General features: G+C 45.9%; 1 pseudogene; it reads left to right on the top strand.

The window, feature by feature from the left end:
• Window positions 1–79: 79 nt before the first annotated feature.
• Window positions 80–26376, top strand: LOC143680848 (GTP-binding protein 4-like; annotated as a pseudogene).
• Window positions 26377–27932: the final 1556 nt, after the last annotated feature.

Here is a 27932-nt window from a genome sequence, read left to right as displayed (position 1 = left end):
CTAGGTAGGCAGGACATGCCGAAGTTTCATCATGAAGTTTGCTCCATGCTATTCTGGTAGTGGGCTCCGGTACACGACCATGGCACACTACAACTTCAGGACAATTATGGTGGTTCTGTCCGCCAAGGACTTTATTGACCTGACATTATCAAAGACTCAACAAAAGACTCCAACAGTTATTCATAAACATTACCAAATTTATTGTGTTAGACATTTTTACATGAGGAAAGTCAAATTTATGCAACAAAATTACCATGACAGACTTTCACAGATTTTATCTGATTTCCCCAAATTGGGCTATATCCATCCATTTTATGCCGATTTGATGAATATTCTCTATGACAAGGATCATTATAAGTTGGCTCTAGGATAAATAAATATTGCCAAAAATTTAGTGGACAATGTTACTAAAGATTATGCATGGATTATGAAATACGGAGATTCTCTCTACTGCTGCAAACAGCTAAAATGGGCTGCCCTTGGACAAATGTGCACTATTATCAAGAGACAGAAACAGAATTTGGAATATTTGGAACAAGTGCATCAACATTTATCCCGTTTGCCAACCATTGATCCAAATACAAGGATTTTGCTTTTATGTGGGTACCCAAATGTCAGAAAATTCAGCTTCAACAAAGTGATAAGAGCAGATGTAGATGTTCAGCCTTATGCCTTTACAACTAAATCTTTGTTTGTTGGGCACATGGATTACAAATGTCTATGTTGGCAGCTTGTGGATACTCCAAGGATTTTGGATCACTCTTTGGAGGATAAGAACACCATTGAAATGCAGGTTATCACATCACTGGCTGGCCTTTGTGCTGCAATTCTGTATGTAATGGATTTGTCTGAACAATGTGGTCACGGATTGAAGGAGCAGCTAGAACTCTTCCAAAATATTAGGCCTTTCTTTGTCAATAAGCCTCTTATAGTTATAGCAAATAAATGTGATGTGAAGGGAGTAGCTGAGCTTTCTGAAGATGATCAGAAAGTATTTATTGATTTGCAGGCTGAAGGATTTCCTGTGATAGAAACTAGCACCCTGATAGAGGATTATTAAAGTTAAAACAGAGGCTTGTGGCAGGCTTTTGGCTCATTGGGTTGAAACCATAATGAAAGGAAATAAAGTGAATGAGGTGCTGAACAGATTGCATTTAGCCCTACCAAACGAAAGAAATGATAAGAAAAAACTACCTTTCATTCCAGAAAGAGTAGTGGTCCGTAAGAAGAAAATGGAAACTGAGGAGCCTAAAAAGAGATAGAATGAGATATTGAGCTGAAAATGGGAGATGATTATATTTTAGATTTTCAGAAGTACTGGAATTTTTTAATCATTTTTTTAATTGTGAAATATAAAAAATATACAAAAAAACCCAATAAATTTCCAAGAACATTTTTTTAACATATGATCATTCCATTCTAAATATATAATCAGTAATTCACAATATCATCACATAGTTGCATATTCATCATCATGATCATTTCTTAGAACATTTGCATCAATTCAGAAAAAGAAATAAAAAGACAACAGAAAAAGAAATAAAATGAAAACAGAAAAAAAAAATAAATAAATAAATTGTACTTTCCATACCCCTTACCTTTCCCTTTCATTGATCACTAGTATTTCAATCTAAACTTATTTTAACATTTGTTCCCCCTATTATTTATCTTTATTCCATATGTTCTACTGATCTGTTGACAAGGTAGATAAAAGGAGCATCAGACACAAGGTTTTCACAATCACACGGTCACATTGTGAAAGCTATATCATTATACAATCATCATCAAGAAACATGGCTACTGGAACACAGCTCTACGTTTTCAGGCAGTTCCCTCCAGCCTCTCCATTACATCTTGAATAACAAGGTGATATCTACTTAACATGTAAGAATAGCCTCCAGGATAACCTCTTGACTCTGTTTGGAATCTCTCAGCCATTGACACTTTGTCTCATTTCACTCTTCCCCCTTTTGGTTGAGAAGGTTTTCTTAATCCCTTGATGCTGAGTCTCAGCTCATTCTAGGATTTCTATCCCACGTTGCCAGGAAGATCCACACCCCTGGGAGTTATGTCCCATGTAGACAGGGGGAGGGTGGTGAGTTTGCATCCTGTGTTGGCTGGAGAGAGAGGCCACATCTGAGTAACAAAAGAAGTTCTCTTGGGGGTGACTCTTAGGCCTAATTTTAAGTAGTCTTGACCTATCCTTTGTGGGGTTAAGTTTCATATGAACAAACCCAAAGACTGGAGACTCAGCCTATAGCTTTGGTTGTCCACACTGCTTGTGAGAATATTCAAGAATTCAGCTTGGGGAGGTTGAATTTTCCCTCGTTCTCACCATTCTCCCAAGGGGACTTTGCAAATACTTTTTTATTCACTGATCAAATCACTCTGGGATTTATCGGGGCATCACTCTGAACAAACCAACACAATCTCATGTCCTACTCAAGGTTCCATGAGAAGTGCTGGAATTTAATGGATTCATCCGAAAATATAAGATACCAGAGATCTGGAAAGGCCATAATATAGCTGATTATAGTGATCCTGATATCATGAAGAAATTGGAAGAGTTAGAAAAAGAAGAAAACTAAGAACAGCTGCTGGAGAGTATGACAGTGAATCTGAAAGTGAAAATGAGGAAATGCTGGAAGTCTGACAGTTGGCAAAGCAAATTAGAGAAATAAAGAAACTGAAAATTCTGCAGTTCAAAGAAAAGAATACACAGGGACCCAGAACACCTCAAACTGCTAAAAAGGTTCAGCAGGAAGTTTTGGAGAATGAGATGTGTAGTCTTGGTGTTGACATGGATGATAAAGACAATGTCCACTATGCAGTCTGGGCGAGAAGATCTCAGAACATTACCAGGAAAAGCAAACAGGAAGACTCTGTTCCACCCTCTTCTATAGCGCGGAGTTGTGGCTGCTCTCGAACACCACATGATGTCTCTGGTCTCAGGGACGTCAAGATGGTGAAGAAAACCAAGACTGTGACGAAGAGTGCTCAGAAGAAAGGGGAGGCAGACAGACATGTGTGTGATAAGAAACTGATAAAAAGGATAGAAGATAAATGTCCTTTTAAATTGAAATTGGCTGAACTGAAAAAAAAACTAGGTAGGTCTGGTATTCTTGTTAGGGGTCTTTGACATCTTTTAGCATTTTTTTTCCTATCGCTATCAATCTGTTCAGGTTTTTCTGTCTTCCTGAATCAATTTTGATGCTTTCTAATTTTTTGAAAAGCAACCATTTCCTCTAGATTTTTTTACTTTATTGAAATATGTTGTTTATACAACTCAGAAGATTTTCAAGTTCCTCTGAATCTGTAACCATGTTCCTAAAACTGTTTATTGGTGTCTTTTTTCTCTGACAAGATTTCCATTTATTTTATTGGTCTTTTAAAAGAACTGGGTTTGGGATTTTTTTTTTTTATCAAGTTCACTGCTTTTTGTTTGTTTGTTTGTTTTATGCATAATTTGTTTCTGCTTTTGCATTACTGGTTCCTTTATTCTACTTTTCTTTCCCTAGGTGTACTTTGTCTTCTGTGTATTGGGGTTTTTAGCATGCTGAGAAGAATGTTCATCAGCTTTCCATCTTCTATATTTTCTTAAGTGTACATAAGAATGAAAATGTTCCTTTGAGGTCTGCTTTGGCTAGTAGCCGTAATTCTTATATTTGGAACATGCATGAGCATCCATTTATTAAGTGGTCTCTAATTCAATTTAGATATCCTCTTTGGCCTAAATGTCATTTAGAAGAGTGCTTTCAATTTCAAGTGGACAAAATTTTGGGTTGCCTTTTTGTCCTTCATTTCTAGTCTGGCTTCAGCCTCCTTTGCTAAGTGTGTCCTTGAGCACCTTCCATCTGAGTTCTAAAATACTTGCCTTTCTTCAATCACCTCATTGTGGTCCTGCAGGCCCCTCTCTCTAGATGTCCTTCCCTCCTTTCTCTTCCTGGCCAGTTCTCACTCACATGCCAAGGGTGGCTGGAAGGTTTTTATGCGACCTGCCCTATATCCACCAGTCTCTTTCATGTTCTCCAAAGACTCTACAGCTTTCTCATCACCAGAATCTTTTTGTATTACAGTTATTTGTCTGTCTCTTCTGCTAGACTGTAAGCAACTTGGGAACTAAAAACTAACCACTTTTGTAACCTTAGACTGAACAAAAATTAGCGATTCAGTAAGAGTGGAATGAATAAGTGATCCAACATTTCCTTTCAGCCTATTTTTGTTCACTGATACCATCATTTTGTTATTAATTAGGGTACACTTAATCACTGTAACCAATAGACCAAAACATGAAATGGGTCTCCACAATGAAATCATAGTCTTCATTCATATAGTAGTCAAATGTAGGTGTTATTTGGCTGGGGGAGGCATAGTATTATAGAACCCAGTTTTATCCTGCTTCATGGCCCCACTCCCCCCCCCCCCCCCCACTGCCAGAGGCTTATTGCCTTTAGCATCTAGCCCATGCAAAAATAAGAAAGAATGTGGTGGGCTGGCCACGGTGGCTCAGCAGGCAGAGTTCCTGCCTGCCATGCGGGAGACCCAGGTTCAATTTCCGGTGCCTGCCCATGCAAAAAGAAAAAAAAAGAAAGAAAGAAAGAACATGGAGGAGCCAACTTTTCCATAAAAGCCTGGACCTGGGAACGATACACATCACTTCTGCTCAAATTCCATAAGCAAGAACTTGTATACATCCAACTGCAAGGGAGGCTGGGAAATACAGAACAGCTGGCCACAGTCCCTCCTCTAGCCACCAGATATCCCTGTGCATCTTTCTTCTTATACACTGAATACACATTCATACCTTCCCATAAGAGGTAACCCAAGATTCCATGCAGTCTCTTTATCCAGGGCAAAACCCAGAATCTCTGGGTTACAGGCAGGCCACCTCATCAGATAATGCTTCAGGTAATGATTCAGATAATGCTGCTTGGTGTCCAGGAATCTATGAACTAAAAAGACAAATGACTTCTCCATCCTTCCTTGCCCAATTTGTGACAAGGGAGCATGGACAGGGCATCTGTCATAAAAATTCCCATTTGGAAAATGGAAGAATGGAACATAAAGAAGTCACTTCCATGGCAAGGATGAAATCCCACCCAGCAGGGGTTCAGAAGTCCTCCTTACATTGCATTGGGGATGTTCCTTGCTCTGACTCTGGTTCTGTCTCTTGAGCAAACTCAATTTCCCACCGTTCTCTGCAGCCTTGGGCATCTGCTATTTGGGAGATTTCTCCTTGACTATTGCCCCCACCCCTCTCAGCTGTGTTTGAAGTGAGTTTTGGCAGTAAGCCTTTTCATAGCCCAATTTCTGTTGATGAAAGTTTGGGGGCTGAAGGGTTGTTTTATGGCTTGAACAATCAAGGGCTTTTACAGGCCAAACTTGTGGGAGTTTTATTGATAAATTTCCCTCAAAAAAAGGTAGTAAGCATCTCCCCTACTTGCTCACAGAAGGCAGAAATGTGCAAGAACTACAAAGTTCCTCCTAGACATGGTTAGTACAAATACTTTATTTCTTTCTTCCCCAGACCCTCCTCCTCTCTTGCCTCAACAGCAGGTAGCTTCTTGGAGACCACCTGAAACCTCAGTAGTAAGGCCACACCGCCAAATTATAATCTTTATAGTGAGTCCCTTTGCTTAATCGAGATTTCCAAATGGGTCTTTGCCACACAAAATCTTCTTCTGTTTTCTGTGTGATTTGGGGGAATCTGGAAGCAGTCAGCATCTCTGGTCCTGTGTACAGGCCCTAGGACACTTGTTTAGTCTCTAGAACTGTACAAGGAAACTGCTGGAAACACTGTTTACTGGATGATTGAATACGCAGGAGTGATGGGGTGGCAATTCTGTTTGGGAAGTAAAAACCTTGCTTTTGCTATGAAAATAGACCGTCTATTTAGTCATTCTCTCTTCAAGCAAGAAGCTTCATTGATTTACTATGGGGCTGCTTTCTAGAGGCTGGGCTGCCTCTTCTTCTCCTTAGAACACTTCCACAGGTGCCAGAGTGGGATCAAGGGCTTTAGATCTGCCAGAGAGCAAGAGCTCTGGGGCAGCTTGTGTTCTGAACTCTGAAAATGATGCAAAGCATCTTTTGCCAGCAGCAGTAGCTGCAATTATTGAACAATGTACATGTGCTAACAGTCTTACCTGCACATTCTCATGTAAACTTCTCAATGGCCCTGTGAGGGAGGTAAATTGCTATCCCCATTTGACAAATGACAAAACTGAGGCCCAGAAGCATGAAGGAACTTGCCTAAGGCAAGTGAATGACAGGTCGGCATTCAAACTCAGGTTGGTGACTCCACAATTGCTAAACTACTTGGAGTTACCCTGCCTTTCTACGAGAGCGCTCTGAGTGACCCTCCGGTCCAGCCTCCCCCTGCCAAGGCTGCTGGAACAAATACTACAGAACTACAGACCTGTTGGCTTAGACAATAGGAATTTATTGCCTCAGAGCATTGGAGGCAAGATATACAAAGTGAAAGTGTTAGCAGGTTCATGCTCTCTCCAAAGTCTGCAGGGTTCTGGTGGTGGCTTGCCAGCAAGCCATAACTCAATCTCTGCCTCTGGCCCATGGCCGTCTATCTCCCCCTAACCATATCCAGATTTCCTTTGTTTATAAGGACTCTAGTCATATTGGAGTAAGCCCCATCTTGATTCCCTTCCAAGGGATCTTCTAAGATCCCATTTACAAATGAATTAACTCACAGGGTTCAACATGGGACACAGTTCAATCTAAAACCAAATCCCATCTGCCTTCCTTGGTAGACACTGGGCAGAGACCTCTGTGGCTGTAGCTAAAGCCTCTGAACATCTCCAACATGCAAGCAGCCCCAAAGGGCATTTCCTGGCCCTCTACATATGCTTGGACCACAAGGAGCTCGCAGACTAGTCAAGGAAACCAAACTGGCAACAATCCCAGAGTCACACTGGCCAGGGTGTAGGTCCCAGCCAGGCCGCTTGCAGCTGTGTGGTCTCCATGCAGAGTCCAATGGACAGGTCGGTGTAGTCCATGTGAAGTGTCCATGTGGAAACCACTGCACACATGCTAGTTGTGTTACTATAATTCCAAGCTTATCCCTGCTGTCTCCTGGCTCATGTGCCCCTTGCCTTTCTGTCTCTGATGTCCTAGCTGCAGGACACCCACCCACCCAGCCCCCACAGCCAGACCCAGCGCAGCCTTGCTTGACACCTTCCCCCTCACACTCCACCAGGCCCCTGGCCTCACCCTTAGCATGAGGACACAGGCAGCCTGCAGACAAATACTTGCAACACCACCCTGACCTCCATGCCCAGGTTGCATAAGTGAAAGGGTACCTCTAGGTGCCCAGCTGTGTTGAGGGGTGGTCAGAGCACAGGCCATTTGGGGAAGGACCAGTGTTCTGGGTTCCCCTAGACTCCAAATGTGGGCTCCCTGGCCTCCTCCCCTCTTCCTGCCCACTGGCATACGAGATCTGGCAATTTGGCCCATTTAAATGTCCTTTAGCATCTGGCCCTTGCAACCTTTGTGCAAAAATATCAGGTAAGTCCCAACCAACATTTTGGATTTCTCTTTTAAGTTCGTTTTCAAAATATCACTCCATTAATGCACATTCCTTAAGAAAAGCCTAGGAAATGCAGATAAACAAAAAAGAAAACAAATTAGAATCACTCATCCTCCCACTGTGGAAGCTCTTACCATTCTGCTATATTTCCCTCCAAGCAAATGTCCATATATAGGACCAAAAAATGGATACCATACTTTGTACCCTTTCCCCTGTGTTAGTTACCTATTGCTGTGTAACAAGTTACCTCAAAACTTAGGGGCCTACCTTGCACCGGCAGCAGCCTTGTGTCACCTGCTGTGCCCACCCACTCATCAAACAACTGTTGCTACTGAACCTTTGAAGGTTGTGGCTGGGAAGGGTAGCCCTGGCCTCAGGGGGCTCCTGCATGTGGTAGGGGCACCCACACTCTGGTGTACCCCAGACTTCCCATGATTTTGCTGTGATGGGAAGTGACACTGAGGACAAGGTCCTGATCCATTTAAGTTCCCTCAGGTTCCCCCCAACACTCCTGGCCTCTAGGCTCCACCTCCTGGAAGGGCCTTTGGGATTTTGCATTTGGTGTGATGTGCTCCATGATCTGGGTTTCTGTGTGTGTGTGTGTGTGTGTGTGTCCAGCAATGCAGGGCCCGAATGCCCTGCAGCCACCTGCCTGCCTGAGCAGTAGAGAGGTGGTGTCGGCCCCAGTTTTGCCCTGGTCTCTTACCAGGTGAGATGTGTAGTTTCCTGGAGGGCGAGCAGCAACACTGGATTTGCTGTCTTCTACTGACAGTGTCTGTGACATTAGTGTAGAGAGATGTGGTCAGTTTTTAGTTTCATAACTGACACTGTACAGGTGAAATATATGTCTGTATACTGCAGACATGCAGGCTATGGGAAGGAGAGCTGGGGATGCCTGCAGACATGTCCCGGATGCCTGCTGCAGAAGTGCCTCCCTCACTAGGCAGAGGCCACCGGCCCCTGGGTGGTGCTTGCCTTGGCTGGGAGCTGTGGATTGCAGTCATCTTCTTGTGTCCTCCACATCGAAAAACGGTGATAACCTGTGGAATAAAAGCCACCCAGGTGGAAAAAAAAACAACCAAAAAACTTAGAACAGCCAGCAACATTTATGGTCTGAATTCCAGGTTACTCAGGAATTCAGAAAGAGTTCAGTTGGCTCAGGCCTTTCCTGAGGTTGCAGACAAGGTGTTCTATGGCTCTGCTCTCATCTGAAGATACAGCTGGAGCTGGATGGTCTGCTTTCAGAGTGGCCACTCATGTGCCTGCCTGTCTGCAGGAAGCCTCGGTTCCTCTCAGTGGGACTCTCCATAGGCTTTGGGTATCCCATGACATGGCGGCTGGCTTCCACCAGGACAGTCCAAGGAGAGCAAGGCAGTAGCTGCAGTGTCTCTCATGGCCTAGGCTCAGAAGTCACACGTCACCATTTCTGCAATATCCTGTTAGTCACACAGGTCGAACTACTTGGTGTGGGAGGGGACAGGACGAGGGTGGGGACACCAAAGGCGCGATGCGTTGGAGGCCCTCATGGTGAGTGGCTACCATGTTCCCTTTCTACAGTGCATCATGGACATCTTTCCATGACCACAGGGTAAATTAATCCTACCACTTTTAACGTCTGCGTATAGATGTGGCATAATTTATTTAACTGATCCTCTATAGGGGGATACTTAGATTGTGCCCCATGTTCTGATTCTAAGATAAATAACCTGAAATATCCATTGCCAGACTTGTCAGGTTATTTTCTTGGGATAAATGAAAACGAAAATCAAATGATGCCGTTGATCAGCTCCAACTTGAGCAGCCAAGGGCTGGGATTACCAACTGTGACATGGAGCATGAGTCCCATCCCTTCTGATTGTGCCCTTTCAAATGCCCTGGTTCTTTCTCACCCCATTATCAGGGAGCTCACTATCAACTGAGACATGCTATCCCATTGTTGGACAACTCTGCTTTCTAAGAAATTTCAAACAGAGACCATATCTATCCATCCTCCTTGAGACAGCTCTTGGATATGGAAGACTATAATTATATCTTGGGTAGTCCCTGGTCCTTCAGCCACCCCTTGTGAACCACCATCTCTGAGGCCATCCCCTTCCTGGCTCCTCTCCTTTGTCCCTGGCTGGGTTAATCTCTGGGCTGTAGCCCAGTGCCGACCAATTGGAGTGGCTCCTTCACTTAAGGAGGACAGGTGGGGTGCACAGAAGGGTGGCCTGAGGTTTGAGAATTGGCATCTGGAGAGTCAACTAATGTGGGGAAATGGTGGTACTGGGCCCCTTCCTATACTCACAGGTACCTGTGAATGAGGAGAGGTGGTCACCAAGATCCTTGATGCTCACAGAAGCAAGCAGGATGGGCCTAAGAATACAGGCAACCAGGAAGGGCCAACTGTCTCTGCCCAGTCTTTGCCCATACCCTCCACTCATAGAGGGTGTTAGGCATTCTAGGGGCAACATGTGGGATAATTTCAACCTTCCTCCCATGTCTGTGTGTCAGGAATGGAAGAAGGGTAGGCCCTCTTGGCCTGTCTAAGGCTGGAAGGGCCCCCACTTCAAACCCTGGGATGTGCAAACGGTGGTTCAGAGCTAGAGGCTGAGCAGGTGGTGACCCTCTGTAGCCTGGCGAAGCCATTTTTTATCTATTTTGGGAAAGGGATTGATCGTGTCAAGTGTTCCCTCATGGCAACCACACTGGTCATTGGTGGGAAAGCCTGGGCTTTCTGTCAAACTTCTACCTGTTTCTTGATCTCTTGGGAGCCCCAGATAATTTTAGCTGCTCCTGGCAAGGGCAGAAAGCTACTTTCAGGCTGGGTCATCTCAGCACTCACCTTTCCCCACCTTCGACCTGGCCAAAGGGACAGGGGAGCAACTTGCTCAGGAAGAGAGGCTTGATTAATACAGGCATTCGGGGTTCCCCCTGGGAGAGCAGGCTGAGGTTAGCAAAGCTTGTGGCCTGCCCTGTCTTTGTGCAGGGGTTGTGGGAGGGAAGGTGGGGGGCCTGATGAATCTGAAAGTCTCTGCTCCAGCCTCTCCTGACCCTATGCCCTCCTGAGTACCCACCACCACCATACACCCTATACCCCCCACAGTCCTTAGTGCCCCCTATTTCCCCCATGCCTCCGTGACCCCCTGCACTCCCTGAACTCCCCTGAGCCCTCCGTCCCTCCCACATCCTCCTGTGCCACTTCATGCTCCCTCATGCCTCCCTGCACCCCATTTCCCAAGCCCTTGATTCAGGGCTGCTTCAGGTCCTGCCTGGAAATCAGCAAGGGCCTATGAACCAGCCCCACCATTCTACCCAAGCTCCACTCAGACCCCAGAATTTATAAACACAATTTGACCCTAATTAACAACCTCCTGGGATCCCCATCACCTCCAAGATCAAGTCCAAACACTTGGCACAGGCAAAGCCTCTTTTCCTGCCCCCTCCCCTTTCCCGTTTGTCAGGCATTTCAAATCCAGGTGGCTTCCTGCACCCCAGGGCACCCTGGCTACCCCCTGGCCCCTGCATCAAAAGGGCATGGGAAAGCATTGAATTAAAAACCCACCCAGCCTTGGACGGTGGAAAGACCCTTTCTTTCACCTCCCCCAGAACCTCTGGACAGCAAATCCTATGTTCTGCTCTATATGTAGAGGGCATGATAGGTCACTCAGGGTCTCTGACCTGGCTCAAGGTAACTTCCTCTTTCCTCTCTGCCCCACCTCCCAAGCCCCTGACCTCAGGGCAGTAAAAAGTCAAGTATTTCGGAGCTCATCCTGCCTCCCTGGGCTGTCTGCCTTACCTACCACAGATGAGCTCAAGGCCAGGAGGCCACAGGGCGTCTCCACCTTCCAAAACTTTCCTAGAGAGATGGTGATGGCCCGGCCAACTCTGAACCTGGTAAGGACCCCTTCTAAAGAACCAGCCCTTTCTTTTCAAGGGAGCTTGAACTCAGCAGAACAGAAGGGCTGGGGACCAGGGTCGGGAGCAGAGGTAATTCCTAGTGGCAGATCACATCAGGGAGTGCAAAGGGTGGGGATGGCTGTGCTCCTTTGAAGGTGGCAGGTGGCAGACATGCTTGTCCTCACCCCTCTCTTGCCTGACTCCTCCTCATTGTCACCCTCCTGACACTCCCTGCCCAAACACCTGCAGGAGAAGTATCAAGGGTAAAGCTTAGGGGTAGAGGTGTCTTACCAGGAGCTTCCCCTAGAAGCTTTCCCCTCCCAACTCCCCCCCACACACACCAACATGTTCACTTCAGGTGCTGGCAGCTGGGGCTTGACAAGGAAGAGGCCGTACTGGCTCAGTGCTTTCTGCATCTAGGGGCTCCCAGGTCCTGGCAGTTCTGTGAGGTGGAGGTGGGGACTCTCCTACCTGGGAATGCTTGGGCAGCTGGCCTGGGTCACTGGGTCATAAGAAGTGACAGTGGTATGTAACAACATGGATGGACCTTGAGAACATTATGCTGAGTGAGACTAGCCAAAACTAAAGGATTGTATGGTCTCATTGATATGAACTGACATTAGTGAATAAACCTGGAATATTTTGTTCATAACAGAGACCATCAGGAGATAGAAATAGGGTAAGATATTGGGTCATTGGAGCTGAAGGGATACAGACTGTGCAACAGGACTGGATACAAAAACTCAGAAATGGACAGCACGATACTACCTAACTGTAATATAATTATGTTAAAACACTGAATGAAGCTGCATGTGAGAATGATAGAGGGAGGAGGGCTGGGAACAAAAGTGAAATCAGAAAGAATGATAGATATTAAAGATTGAGATGGTATAATCTAGGAATGTCTAGAGTATATAATAATAGTGAAATGTACCAGGTACAATTTTAAAAATGTTTTTGCATGAGGAAGAACAAAGGAATGTCATTATTGCAGGGTACTGAAAATAGATGGTAATTAATATTTTAAAATGTCACCTTCTGTGTGAGACTAAAGCAAAAAATGTTTATTTGTTACAAAATTTATATTTTGACTAGTGCGTTTCCTAATACAACTTATGTAGATAGTTTGATTGAACGCCATAAGTACTTGGAATCTCAGGTAGGACATGAGATTTTGCTGGTTTGTCCAGAGTGATGCCCCGATGAATCCCAGAGTGATTCGATCAGTGAATGGAAAAGTATCTGCAAAGCCCCCTTTGGGGAGTGGTGAGAACGGGGAGAAATTCAACTTCCCCAAGTTGAATTCTTGATATTCTCACAAGCAGTGTGGACAACCAAAGCTATAGGCAGAGCCCCCAGTCTTAGGGTTTGTTCATATGAAACTTAACCCCACAAAGGATAGGTCAAGACTATTTAAAATTTAGGCCTAAGAGTTACCTGCAAGAGAGCCTCTTTTGTTGCTCAGATGTAGCCCCTCTCTCCAGCCAACACAACGAGCAGTCTCACCACCTTCCCCCTCTCTACGTGGGACATGACTCCCAGGGGTGTGGACCTTCCTGGCAACATGGGACAGAGATCTTGGATAGAGTTGAGACTCAGCATCAAGGGATTGAGAAAAACCTTAGAATGAGCTGAGACTTAGCATCAAGGGATTGAGAAAACCTTCTCGACCAAAAGGGGGAAAAGGGAAATGAGACAAAGTGTCAATGGCTGAGAGATTCCAAACAGAGTCGAGAGGTTACCCTGGAGGTTTTTCTTATGCATCAAGTAGATACCATCTTGTTATTCAAGATGTAATGGAGAGGCTGGAGGGAACTGCCTGAAAATGTAGAGCTGTGTTCCAGTAGCCATGTTTCTTGAGGATGATTGAATAATGATGCAGCTGTCACCATGTGACTGTGTGATTGTGAAAACCTTGTGTCTGATGTTCCTTTTATCTACCTTGTCAACAAAGGAGTAGAACATATGGAATAAAAATAAATAATAAGGGGAACAAATGCTAAAAAAAAAGAAGTGACAGTGTCCACTCTATCAAGAGTGCTGCATACCTTATCCCTACCATATCACAGATGCTTAAGATGGTAGAGATGGAAGGTCAGGGATGTGTGGATGGGCAGGAAGGTATCAAGGCACTAGCAGTTGGCCCCAAGGTATCCTCCAGGTCCCAGTTGGGGTGAGGAAGGGAGAGAGCCCCCTGCAGGGTGCGGCCATGCCTTCTGTCAGCCTCCCAAAGCTAAGGTCCTGCACTGGGCTGCCTACCTAGGTGCATGTGCCTGTTGGAGAGTGGCTGTGGCAATTCCAGGTCCTGTGTCCAGCAGTGGGAGATGACCACTGGGCTCATACCTCTCATGGTCTTGTGCCTGGGCCTCAGCTTCCTCGTCTGTGGTCAGAGGCCCTACCAGGCCTCCTCTCCTTTCTAGTAGCCAGGCCAGTCCCGGGGTGGTTGTTTCTCATCTCAGCCTACCCTGAGCACCTCCTTCCTTGCCTGGTTCCTGTATTCTGTGTGAGTCTTTGAAGGGCGGGCCTTAAGAAAAAGGGAGGGCAGAATGGCTTCCCAGCACGGACTTTTATAAGTGTGACTGCAACTCTGAAGCTGTTTCCCTCTGCTGGGTCTGTATAAAAAAGGAAGCTATCTGTAGCTATAGACCAGGTCTACTTTCATTCCAATGCTCCCAGGGAACTGTCCATGCAGGTCTCCCCAGACCCAGCCCAGACATCAGGGAAAGCCTGAGCTTGCCACCCCAGGTCCCAGGTGTCTAGGCCAGACCCGGCACGACCAGCTGGTGAGAAGGGCAGGAGAGAGGGGAGGCTTCCCCAACAGTGCCAAGGGAGGAGTGAGGACCAAGCTGTCCCCAGCTCCCGGGGCATGCAGACCCAGCGACTCCTTGACTTGGGCACATACTTCTTCCACCAGTGTGAGAGCAGCTCACAGCACCCAGGCTCTTTCCAGCTGGAGCCAGGGGTGGGCCTGGGGCAGGGTGGGAAAGAAGGAGAGCCCTGACTACAAGGCCTAGTCTGAAGCCTCCAGCTCCACCTGCGCTGGCTGAGCAACTCCTGGGCAGGCACAGCTGGCTCAGAGTGGCCCTCGGCACTCGCGTTCCCGCCAGCTGGCTCCCTTTAGTTCCTCTTCTTCCGGTGAACCAGAGGTACCGGAAGACAAATTGGGGTCAAGTGTGAAGATGACAGAATTTAATTTGGGACACCATAAGTTTTGCTGCAGCAAGGAAGCCAGATCACTTGCAAAAACAGAAGCAGCTTTGAGGTTCTAAGACTGGAGAGCGAATTTTATAGACATAAAGAGGAAGGCAGCTTGACTCCTATTGGTTGGATGAGGGTTTATCGGTCTTATAGGGGTGGGTTTACTTTGCAGTGGGGCAAAGGTAATGAACTAGGGGCTTGATTGGCAATTTGAGTTGGCTGCCTTGGTGGGGATTTCAAATTTCAAAAGGTATCAAGGGGAAACTAAAAAGAGAATTCAAAGAGGAAGGAGAGAACATGGTTTAGTTTTGGCTCTGAAGCATCTCTGGGGCTTTCTCTGTATAATTTCATCAAAATGTCCTGGGTCCTGGGGTTGGTGCAACAAGCTAAGGGGCAGGGGTCAGGGGCTTGTGCGTGAAGGGGCACACAGTAGATTCCTTGCAAGCCTGCTCACCAGTCACCTCCCCTTAAGTTCAGATCTCCACCCTCTCCCTTACCTGTGCTTGTCTCAGTGGCCTTATCCCATCCCATGGGCCTTCAGAACTGCTTGCATACTGCTTCCAAATTTACACCCTGGCCAGACTCTCCCTGAGCTCTACCCTCTTGTGCCTACCCATTGCTTGGCACCTCCACCCGGTCCACCGACATCACAACCTGCCTCAGTCGCATTCTTGCCTTCCCCATCTCAGCAACCAGAACCTCTCCTTCCAGTTGCTCAGGCCAAACCTGTGGAGTTGTCTTAGACTCTTCTCCTTCCCTCACCTTCAAAATACATCTAGAACTTTCTGCTTTTACCACCTCCCTGCTTCTTCCCATCCTCCAATCTGCAGCCAAAGTAGCCTGGTCCTATTGAAGCTGGGTCCCAGGAGATAACCTCCCATAGGCTTCTCATCCTTCTGGGGCCAGAGTCAAGCCCAGCAGGGGCCCCAGCAAGACACCTGCTCCTGCCTCTGCTTTCTCAATCTCTGATCAAACCTGCCCTTACCTAATCAGAAGGATTCACCCCAGCAATTTACGTAAAACACAATCACCTCACCCTTTACCTTGCCCTGTTTTACTTTTTCCACCACCTTCTCCATTACTTGTCTATTGGGTTATATTCCATGGCTCCCAGCACAGGTTAGGGGAAGGACTTGTCCTGCTCTCCACCACCCTCCACGTCCACATGTGGCAGCCAGCTGATACCAAGCAGACACCATGGCACAGGAGCATCCATCCTTACACATGATCAGGCAGCTGTCTCTTCTAGGAAGTCGTTCTCTCTCCCTGGAAGCAGAAAATATCTGCTGTTGGGATTGTAGCTGTGAAGTTCTAGTGATGTGTCCTGTTTACTTACTGGGTGACGTCAGCAAGGAGAACATCTGTGAGCTGTCCAGACCTCGCCAACAACAGCCAGATGTCTCTTGGAGGCTGCTAGAGGCGGGAGAGGGAGAAGGCAGGGCTGGCTGAGCTTGTTTGTCTCCAGAGGCCTGTACTGGGGGATGATGGTAGAGTTGGGGGGGGGTCTCAGAGTGACCAGTGAGGATAGGCGGGTTTCTCAATGCTGCTCAAGAGGGATCTGTGCATTTCCTAGGCTGCTCATGCAAGCTGTGTAAAAAGCCTCCTGCACAGACTCCCAGCTGGAGACTCGCTATAGGGGCTTTGTGACCTGGCTCCAGGAAGGCATTGGCTAGCCCCCGAAGTCAAAGTCGCGTGTCCCTGCTGTGCAGGAGGCAGCCCAGGAAGTGGGCAGGAGTGGGCTCTGGAGTCCAAGCACAGGGCTGAGAGCTCTGGAAAGCATTCGGCCTCTCTGGGCCTCATTTGGGCAAATGGACCTAGAGAAGTATCTACACCTTGGGGTGAATGTCAGAATCCTGGGGGAGGCCTGAGGGCAGCAAGGCAGAGCCTGGCCCACGGTAGGTGTAGCCCCAGCCTCGGCTGCTGTCTCTGTTTCTGGGATAAGCCTCCAGAATGTCCTGAGAGGCCCAGAGGGTCAGGAGCTGCAGCCTCAGCCAGTGTATTGAGCTTATTAAATGTTCTGAATGCCCATTCTGTTCCCGCCTGTAGTCACTGAGTACTCACAGCCTTGAGGGGCCTGCGGGAGGGGCCAGTGGGGAGGTGCCTGCCCAAGGGCTTTGCAGCAATTCCTCTGCAGTGTCTCTGTGCACTGATGGAGCACTGGAGTGTGGGCGCTGGCAGGCCCAGACATGCTTGGAGGACCCCCTCACCCCAAGGGATTGAAATCTTCTAGGGGCCATGCCAGCTCATGGCCACCTGAAGCATTGAACTGCAGACTTGGAACCTTCCAGCATCCTTCTCCATCCCTTTCTCCCCTCAGACTCTGGAATGGACAGTGAAGGGTTTAACAGCACTTGGGGTGGGGTGGGGCTCTGCAGACACATCTGCAGGCACCATCACCCCTCAGGTCCCCACACTGCCTGCCCAAAGCAGGCAATCTCCCCATACCCCAGTGAGAATGCAGGCCAGAAAAAAGGCCAGAAATTCAGACTTTTAGGCAAAAATCTCTTTTGCAATGCTACTAGCAAAGTTAAGCTTTTGTGGATATTATACTAGGCAAAATCAATCTATATGCCAGAAACAACATTGACAGAGATGGACCCATGTCATATATAAGGTTCCCCTCTCACTCTCTGTTGTGCCACAGGTGCACCTTTTAGAGATCTGTCTCATCCTCTGAAGGCCATGGAATATTTTTCTGCCAGGCATGGGTGCTGGTGGAAGCAGTCCCTCTCACAGCGCTCAGCCACCAGGCCACCCATGCAGAATTGCGTCAGAACGAAATTTTTATTACTATTATGACTTGACTTGTGTTCCTCAGCCCCCCAGCCCCCCCAAAATGACATGTTCAATCCTATTTCCTACCCTGGGAATGCGACTGTGTTTAGAAATAGGGTCTTTAAAGATGTGATTAGTTAAAATAAGGCCAACTAGGTGGGAATGTAAAATGGTACAAGCACTCTAGAAGGCAGTTTAGCAGTTCCTCAGGAAGCTAAGTATAGAACTGCTACATGATCCAGTGATCCCATCGCTAGGTGTATATTCAGAAGACCTAAGGGCAAGGACACAAGCAGACATTTGCACACCAATATTCATAGCAGCATTACTTATAGAAAGAGGAAATTTGGACACAGATGAAAACTGGGGAGGAGGGCATGAGAGGCAGGGATTGAAATGATGCCACCACAAGCCAAGGGATGCTGGGAACCACCAGAAGTTGGGAGAGGCCAAGGAGGAGAATTTCCTAGAGTGTCCAGAGGAAGCAAGGCCCTGTCAACCACCTTGACTTTGGATTGCCAGTTCCCAGAAGGTAAGAGAATAGATTTTGTTTGTTGTAAGGCACCCAATTTGTGGCAATTCATTACACCAGATACAATTACGAAACTACAACAGATAGAAATTCTCAAGTGCCGCTGTGAGTTCCATTGAGCTAGCAGGTGGTCCCCAGACCTGGCAATTTTCAGGACAAGCTCTGCAGGTCACAGATGGGCAGATGGCTAAGAGAGGGCCTCATGGTCTGGCCTGTAGGATCCCGCAGCCATACCTTGAGACATCCCCCCCACCCCGACTTGAACCCTGCAATAGTGGCCCCACTTTGTTCAGAACTCATGGCCACTCTATAACCGGCACATCGGGACAGCCTTGTAAAGATCTGCACACAACGTGGTGTGCAGACCTTTGTAGACCCTGTACAGGCTGGCGTGTGTTACACAAGGGACTTCTGTGAGCCTTTGGACACATGAACAACAGGTGGGACTGGCTGTTGCCAAGGGGGAGGTAGCCTGGTGAAACCTTGGGTGCAGCCAGCTGGTTAGGAAAATTCAGCAAATTTCCTAACCGTTAGGCCAGGTTTGGGTGTGGTAACTTACACATACCATAATTTTTACCATTTTGTCATTTTTATGCGTACAATTCAGTGGCATTAATTACATGCACAATGTTGTGCTCACGTCATCGCCATCCATTGCCAAAAAATTGTCATCACTCCCAACAGAAACTCTGCACCCATTAAGCATTAATTTCCCATTTCCTCCTCCCACCAGCCCCTTGTAACCTCAAATCTACTTTCTGTCTCTATGAATTTGCCTGTCCTAGATATTTCATATGAGTGAAATCATACACTCTTTGTAAGGACAAAAGTGTGCCTGGCTTACTTCATTTAGCCTAATGTCTTTGCGGTTCTTCCACGTTGTAGCAGATTATGGTTAGCATTTCATTCCCAGTTGTGACACTGTGTGGCTATACCCCACAATTTGTGTCTCTCCTGGCATATTTCATGTGTGAAGGAAGGAGAGCAAAGTCTGTAGCTGTGAACCAGTGAGAAAAGCCTGGATTGCTACACAGAGTGCTGAAGATGTTATCAGGGGTGGTGTGTCAATTTCCTTGGGCTTCTGTAACAAATTTGCTACAAACTGGGTGGCTTAAAACAATCAAAATGTATTATCTGGCTGTTCTGGAGGACAGCTATTGGAAATCAAGACGTCAGCAGGCCTTGCTCCCTCTGAAGCCTTTAAGAGAGAACATTTCCTTGTGTCTTCCAAGTTCTGGGGGCTGCTGGCATTCTTTGGCTGGTGGCTGCATCACTCCAATCTCTACCCCATCATCACCTGGACTTCTCCCATCTGTGTCTAAGCCTCTCCTCTCCTTATAAGGATGCCAGTCATTGGATTTAGGGTCCGCTGTAATCCAGTGTGACCTCAACTTAATGAATTAAATCTGTAAAAAACCCTGTTCCAATAAGATCACATCCTGAGGTTCCAGGTGAATGTAGATTTGACAGGGTTCTTCAACCCAGGACAGGTGTGTATCATAGGAGGCCACCTTGGGGTGGGCTGCAATCTGATCTCCCACCACCACCACCAATACCCAGAGCTGCAGAACAATGTCTGCTTAGCCAACATGGGTGTTTTGTTCTGTTTGGGGTTTTTTCATAGTCTTTGTCAGCCTCATCCCTTTTCAGCCCTCCCTGGGTTCACATTTTTTGTGGTTCTTATCCAGGAACCTGTATCCCTGAGTAATGCTTTGGGCTATAAGAAACAGGAAGTCTGACTCACTGTGGCTTAAGCATATATGTGTTCCTTAACCAGCCCATGGAGGGGGTGATCCTGGGGCTGGCTCAACTGGATGCCACCAGGACCAGTCTCAGTATATCTCTCTCCCCCACCATCTGGAGTATGATAACAGCTTTTGCCCCTCAAGCCTGTCTCCTCACAGGTACAGAATGGCTGCCACAGTGCCTGTCATCACATCCTTGTACAGCTATATTCACAAAGTTAGAGGTGGCCCCTTCTTCTTGTTAAAATCAGGCTTCCCTTCAGCTGTCATTGGCCAGAAATGCCCAACACTACACTACTCACCAGCAAAAAGAAATGAGATTGATCTGCTTGGCTTAGACCATTACAGATATCTGGGGACAGGGGAGGAGTCTGCCTTCCTTTAATGTGCTACCCCTGACCAAATCTGGGTTCTGAAGATGAAGGAAGAAGGGACAAATGGCTGTGCTGGCTCCTGGCTGGAATTTAGAGTATCCCCAACCCCCCTGTTTCTTAGGCTGTTCACACAAATACCATGAAATGGGTCAACACAAGCAATGGGAATTTATAAGCTCATGGTTTTGAGGCTAAAAGAAAGTTCAAATCAAGGCATCATCAAGGTGATGCTTTCTCCTTGAAGACTGTGTTGTTCTGGGACTGGCTGCCTGTGATCCTTGGTCCTTAGCTTGTCACATAGCAAGATACATGGTGGTGTCTCCTGGTGTCTCCCTTCTTTTCCAGGTTCCTTTGATGTTCAGCTTCTGGCTGCTCCTTCTGTGGCTTTTTCTTGCTGTGTCTGAATTTCATTCTCTTATAAAGGACTCCAGTAATAAGTTTAAGATGGGCCGCATCTTAAGTGAAGTAATCTCACCATAAGGCCCACACCAACAGGAATGAATTACATTTAAGAACACATTCTTCTGGGGTACATACAGCTCCAAACAACCACAGCACCCAACCCTGTACGTGAAACTACATGCAAGAGAATGTGAACTTTTGTGAAGAGTGGCTTCACAGTTTTTCTCAGAATATCTTTGTTTTTTCCTTGGAAATGAAAATATCTTTACGATTTCTTTTCTTACCACTGCCAGGAGATTACCAGCATATCTGGTAATATTTTCTCCAGGAATACAGGCCATGCTGCTAGGGACACACACACACACACACACACACACACACACACACACGTGCATATACCATGGGCCACATGCTGCGTCAGAGCAGCCTTGAGATGCTGGGGACCTGGGCAGAGACCCACAGGGGCGCGTCAGTCCTTGGGCTATCCTGTGAGGAGCCCATGGTGACAGCCACGCAACGCAGGTGTCTGCTGTTCGCGGGAAGTGAGAGCTTTGAACCTGACCTTGTGTGTGCAGGTGTGCAGGCATCTTTCCATGTTGGGCAGAGACCCCACCTCCCCTAATGCCTAAGAGCATTCCATAGGCTGGGCTGCCTTGCTTTCCTTAACCAAACGCCTCCCAGTAGACCAATCTTTCCTTATAAATGGTCATGCCTCAATTCTCTCTTGTGCAGGCTAGTCCATTTATTTTCCTTAGAATAAATGCCTAGATGCAGAATGCAGGACCTTTGAGATAGAAATGCCTGCTGCCAAGCTGCCCTCCGGAGAGGCTGGGCCTCAATAAATCTCCCAGACTGCACCTTCCCAGTTTGGCCCCAATTGGCTTGGGACAGGAGGACACTAAAGGAAACTGTGTCCTGGGGACTTTCTCAGGGGATGAGAGCCATGCATCTGTTTGCTGCTCAGCTCACCAGTGTGCCCCTCGGTTCAACTTATTTAGGAACTGGTCTTTGAACCCTGTTGCTTCTATTTGTCAACTGGTTTTAACTGGTAAATAGTTTGAAATCACGCATGAGGTTCTTTTTAGCATTTTTAATTGATATATCAATAAATTTATTGTTTCTAAAATACTGACCATGTCTTCCTTACCCCTGTATTCTGAATTAATTTAATCCTGACCTGACTGGTTTCATTCTTATCTTTAAATATTAGGTTATACATATATAAAAGACTCTCAAAATCCAGAAATAATACTTACTGCTCCAGACTAAATGTGACTACTTTAAGAGATTAAAATCCAAGCTCAAATTTTCTTATAAGTATTTTCTAAATGAGACCATACAATATTTTCTCTTGTGAAAAATGAGAGAAAATTTTCTTGGCAAAAATTCTGCCACTGAGCCATCATTGCATTGCCCACCTATTGATATCATTACCCCATTTTATAATCGGTTGTTTGTTCTTTTATGGTTGAGTTGCATGATTTCTTTATGTATATAGGATATTAACCCTTTATCTGATACGTGATTTCCAAATATTTTCTCCCATTGAGTTGGCTGCCTCTTCACCTTTTTGACAAAATCTTTTGAGGCACAGAAGCATTTGATTTTGAGGAGTTTCCATTTATCTATTTTTTCTTTTGTTGCTTGTCTTTGGGTGTAAAATTTAGGAAGCTACCTCCTATTACTAGGTTTTGAAGATGGTTTCCTACATTTTCTTTCAGGAGTTTTATGGTACTGGTTCTTATATTTAGATGTTTGATCCACGTTGAGTTAATTTTTGTATAGGGTGTAAGGTTAAGGGTCTTCTTTCATTCTATTGGCTATTGATATCCAGTTCTCCCATGGCCATTTATTGAAAAGAATATTTTGTCTCAGTTCGGTGGATTGGGGTTCTTTGTCAAAGATCACTTGACCACAGATGGTCTATTTCTGCACTCTCAATTCAATTCCATTGGTCAATACTTCTATCTTTGTGCCAGTACCATGCGGTTTTGACCACTGTGGCTTTCTTTAAGTTTTAAAATCAGGAAGCGTTAATTCTCCCACTTCATTCTTCTTTTTTTTTTCAGGATGTTTTTAGCTATTCAGGGTCTCTTTTCCTTCCAGATGAATTTGGTAACTAGCTTTTCCAAGTCTTCAAAGTAGGTGGATGGAATTTTGATTGGTATTGCATTGAATCTGTAGATTAATTTGGGGAGAACTGACATCTTAACTACATTTAACCTTCCTATCCAAGAGCAGGGAATGTCTTTCCACCTATTTAAATCTTCTTTGATTTCTTTTGGCAATGTTATGCAGTTCTCTGTGTACAAGTCCTTTACATTCCTAGTTAAGTTCATTCCTAAATACTTGATATTTTTAATTGCTATTTTGAATGGAATTTTTTCCTTAACTGACTCTTCAGTTAGTTCATTACTTGTACATAGAAACATTACTGATTTTTGCACATGAATTTTATATCCTGACACCTTGCTAAATTTGTTTATTAGCTCAAGTAACTGATTTTTAGATTTCTCAGGATTTTCCAAGTATAGTTTCATGTCATCTGCAGATAATGAAAGTTTTACTTCTTCCTTTCCAAATTGGATGCCTTTTATTTCTTTTTCCTGCCTGATTGCTCTAGCTAGAACTTCTAGTACAATGTTGAATAATAGTGATGACAGAGGGCATCCTTTTCTTATCCCCAATCTTAAGGGGAAAGTTTTCAGTATCTCACTATTGAGTACAATGCTGGCTATGGGTTTTTCATATATGCCCTTTATCATATTGAGGAAGTTACTTTTGATTCCTATCTTTTGAAGTGTTTTTATGAGAAAAGGATGTTTAATTTTGTCAAATGCTTTTTTAGCATCAATCAAGATGTTCATGTGATTTTTTTCATTTTCAATTTGTTAATGTGCTGTCCTACTTTAATTGATTGCCTTGTGTTGAACCATCCTTGCATTACTGGTATAAACCCCCTTTGGTTGGGGTGTACAGTTCTTTTAGTGTATCATTGGATTTGATTTGCTAGTATTTTGCTGAGAATTTTTGCATCTATGTTCATCAGAGAGATTGGCCTGTAGTTGTTCTTTCTTACAGCATCTTTATGCAGTTTTGGTATTAAAGTAATGTTACCTTCATAAGATGAATTAAGTAGTGCTCCTTTTTCCTCAATTTTTTGGAAAAGTTTGAGCATGATTGATGTTGGTTCTTTTTGGAATGTTAACAAAATTCCCCTGTGAAGCCATTTGGCCCTGGGCTTTTCTTTGTAGGAAGATTTTTGATGATGGATCAAATCTCTTTACTTGTGATTGGTTTGTTGAGATATTCTATTTGTTTGTGAGTCAGTGTAGCTTGTTTATGTGTTTCCAGGAATTTGTCCATTTCACCTAAGTCTAATTTGTTGGCATATAGTTGTTCTTAGTATCTTGTAATGATTTTTTTTATTTCTTCAGGGTCTGTGGTAATGACCCCTCTCTCATTTCTGATTTTGTTTATTTGCTTCCTCTCTCTCTTTTTTCTTTGTCAGCCTTGCTAGTGGTCCATTGATTTTACTGTTTTTCTCAAAGAATCAACTTTTGGTTTTGTTGATTCTCTCTATTGTTCTTTTGTTTTCCCATTCATTTAACTCAGCTTTAATCTTTGTTATTTCTCTTCTTCTATTTGCTTTGGGGGTTAGTTTGCTGTTCTTTCTCTAGTTCCTTCAGGTGAGCAGTTAAGTTCTTGACTTTTGCTTTTTCTTCTATTTTAATATAGGCATTTAAGGCAGTAAATTTCCCTCTCAGCATTGCCTTTGCCACATGTTCTAGTTTGCTAGCTGCCGGAATGCAACACACCAGAGACGGATTGGCTTTTAATAAAAGGGGATTTATTTTGTTAGTTCTTCAGAGGAAAGGCAGTTAACTTTCATCTGAGGTTCTTTCTTACGTGGGAAGGCTCAGGGTAATCTCTGCTGGTCTTCTCTCCAGGCCTCTGGGTTCCAACAACTTTCCCCGGGGTGATTGCTTTCTGTGTCTCCAAAGGCCTGGGCTGAGCTGCAGTGCTGAGATGAGGTATGCCAAGCTGCTTGGGCTGTGCTACATTGTGCTCTCTCATTTAAGCACCAGGCAATTAAGTCAAACATCATTCATTGCAGCAGGCACGCCTCCTAACTGACTGCAGATGTAATCAGCAACAGATGAGGTTCACGTACCATTGGCTCATGTCCGCAGCAACAAAACTAGGTGCCTTCACCTGGCCAAGTTGACAACTGAATCTAACTACCACACCACATTCCATAAGTTCTGATACGTTGTATTCTAGTTTTCATTCATCTCCAAACAGCTGCTAATTTCTTTAGAAAATTTATTCTTTAATGTACTGGTTGTTTAAGAGCGTGTTATTTAATCTCCATATATTTGTGAAAGTTCTTGTTCTTTGGTGGTTATCCATTTCCAGCTTCATTCCATTGTGATCAGAGAAAGTGCTTTGAATAATTTCAATGTTCTTAAATTTCTAAAGACCTGTTTTATGTCCCAGCATATGACCTATCCCAGAGAATGTTTCGAGAGAACTAGAGAAGAATCTATATCCTAGTGTTTGGGGGTGTAACAACCTATATATGTCTGTTAGAGCTAATTCACTTATCAAATTATTGAAGTTCTCTATTTCCTTGTTGATCTTCTGTCTTGTTGTTCTACATATAGAGGAGAATGGTGTATTGAAGTCTCCTATTATTATTGCTGAAATGTCTATTGGTCCCTTCAATTTTGACAATATTTGTCTCATGTGCTTTGGAGCTCCTTGATTGGGAGCATACATGAAATCATGCAAAGTTTAAAAGGGTCTCCCTAGACTTTGGGTCAGAAGAAGGCACAGTTCCTGCTGTGTACACAAGGTGGTATAGACAGCATGTGACTGGCCCAGCCCTCCTACCACGCTCTCCCCTTGCTCCCTTTCCTCCCCCTTACACCTTCCCCTTGTTCCTTCCCCCACTCTCCTCTTTCCATGCTCCTTTTCCTGCTCTCCCTTTCCTCTCACCCACGCTTTCCCCTCCCCCCTTGTTCCTCCTACTGTGCTCTCTTCCTATATCACTTGAGGTCCTCCACCTGCTCCTCCCCCTGAGCCCTAGCCCCACCAGACTTCCCACCTCCCCACCCTACACAACATCCCCAGCCCAGGCTGCTTCCAATCTCATCCCTTTGGCAGGCGGAGAAGATCCTAGCGGAGTTCCAGCTGCAAGAGGAGGACCTGAAGAAGGTGATGAGACGGATGCAGAAGGAGATGGACCGTGGCCTGAGGCTTGAGACCCACGAGGAGGCCAGTGTGAAGATGCTGCCCACCTATGTACGCTCCACCCCGGAAGGCTCAGGTAACATGGTGCAGGGCGGGGTGCAGGGGCGGGACACTGGGACAGCTCTGCATCCTGGAGGCTTTCCCATGGACTGTTTCTTAATCTTGCCTTTGACCCCTTCCACAGTTTTCCCAGGGGACCCCCAGATTCCTGGCCTTGGCAGGCCTTGTCTGGCCCCTTTGGACCTTCCCCACCTCTCTCTCTTGGCCATGAGGGCTGCTGGGGAAACCCATAAGGCCAATGAGCTTCTCCCTGTGGTTGCAGAAGTCGGGGACTTCCTCTCCCTGGATCTGGGCGGCACCAACTTCAGGGTGATGCTGGTGAAGGTGGGGGAAGGCGAGGAGGGGCAGTGGAGCGTCAAAACCAAGCACCAAATGTACTCCATTCCTGAGGACGTCATGACCGGCACAGCTGAGATGGTCAGCAGTGGGGCCGAGAGGGGTGGTGAGGCAGGGGGTATGGCAAAAAAGACTCTGGGTGCCGGGGTGAAAACTGATGTCATGGTTAGGGATGTGCTCCAGCCCCAAGCCTTTCACGGGATGAGGAAGCAGGCGGAAGCTGAACGTTGCTGGGTGCAGCTAGGGGCTGGGTTGATTGTCCACCTGCCCACCCTCTGAAGCAAGGGTGGCTCACCTGGGTATGTGTTTTCCAGCTTTTTGACTACATCTCTGAATGCATCTCTGACTTCCTGGACAAGCATCAGATGAAGCACAAGAAGTTACCCTTGGGCTTCACCTTTTCCTTTCCTGTACGGCATGAAGATATCGACAAGGTGGGGCCAGCCTGCTGAACAGTGCGTTGGGGAGGAGGTCCCACCCATCAGGGGCACTGATGAGGGTGCATCCCAGAAAAAGGGGCCCTGTGAAATCTGCTTCATGCTGCCTTCAAATGTAGTACTGCCATTTGAGAGAACCAAGGTTCCAAAGGGGAAGAGCCAGATTCAAATTGTGACTCTGTCACTATTAGCTTCATCACTACCCGGTGGGGCATGTTTTATTATTACCCCCATTGCAGTCAAGGAAACTGAAGTTCTTGGCTAAAGAGGGAAGAAGCAGTGCTGGAATTCAACTCAGGCTGTCTGACTCCAGCATGCATATGCTTCTTCTGTATAAGACACTGTCTCTTGTTAAGTCGGGGGCTGCAGAGAGCCTGAGAGTTTATCCTACTCATGAACTAACAAGTTAGGTTGCCACAGTTTAACACACACACATAGATTATATATATATGCACACACATAGATTATACATACATATATACACACATACACAGAGATTATATATGCAGATTATACATACACAGATTATACACATGTATAGATTATACATACACACACAGACTATATATACACACACACATGCAGATTATACGTACGCACCCACACATATACTTAAAACACAAAACCTCTGGATCAGAGACAAAGAGAGTTGTTACAGCCAAAGCAGAAGCTGAGCAACATCTTGTGCTGGCTTTCCAAGCTCCAGTCTCCACAGAGAGACTCAATGAAGACCAAGATGGTCCCTTCACATACAGTTGGGTACATTACAAGAGAACTCCAAAAGTAGAAAACTGATTTTTGGGCCGCTCCCCTCCAGACTCAATTCATACTTTGGAAGGATGTCTCTAAGCGTTTACTACATGAATATTCTTAAATCGGCTGGGATTCAGCCATGCAGAAATATTAGATATTCGTGGAGAAGTATCTCCAAACACCTCTTGAAGTTATGGGCCTGCTCAGAGCTTCAGTTTCCTCAACTGTGAAATAGAACTTCATGTCCCAGGGGTCAGAGTTAGCTCCCTGGCCCTTCACCCCCTGCCCAGGGCTGGGATGAAGGGCCCGTTGTAGCTTGCTGCCCCTACATCCCAACCTCCCCTCCCCAGCATTTATCAGCAGGAGCCACCGAAGGGCCTCTCTCTTCCCACAGGGTATCCTTCTCAACTGGACGAAAGGCTTCAAGGCCTCTGGAGCCGAAGGGAACAATGTCGTGGGGCTCCTGAGAGATGCCATCAAGCGGAGAGGGGTGAGTTGGCTGCTGTGCCTGCCCTCAGGGTTGCCCATCCCCAGGCACTCCCTGCTACCTGCATTTGGCTGAAAAGACCCTAACCAGGCTGAACGCTGAGACCCCCTTCCTGCCCCTAGCCTCAGGGGCCCCAGCACTGCCACTTCTGTGCTTCT

The sequence above is a fragment of the Tamandua tetradactyla genome, chromosome 1 (assembly GCF_023851605.1).
Source record: "Tamandua tetradactyla isolate mTamTet1 chromosome 1, mTamTet1.pri, whole genome shotgun sequence".
Taxonomy (NCBI): Eukaryota; Metazoa; Chordata; class Mammalia; order Pilosa; family Myrmecophagidae; genus Tamandua; species Tamandua tetradactyla.
The sequence above is the reverse complement of the archived record's forward strand: the minus strand, read 5'-3'. Positions and strand labels throughout refer to the sequence as shown.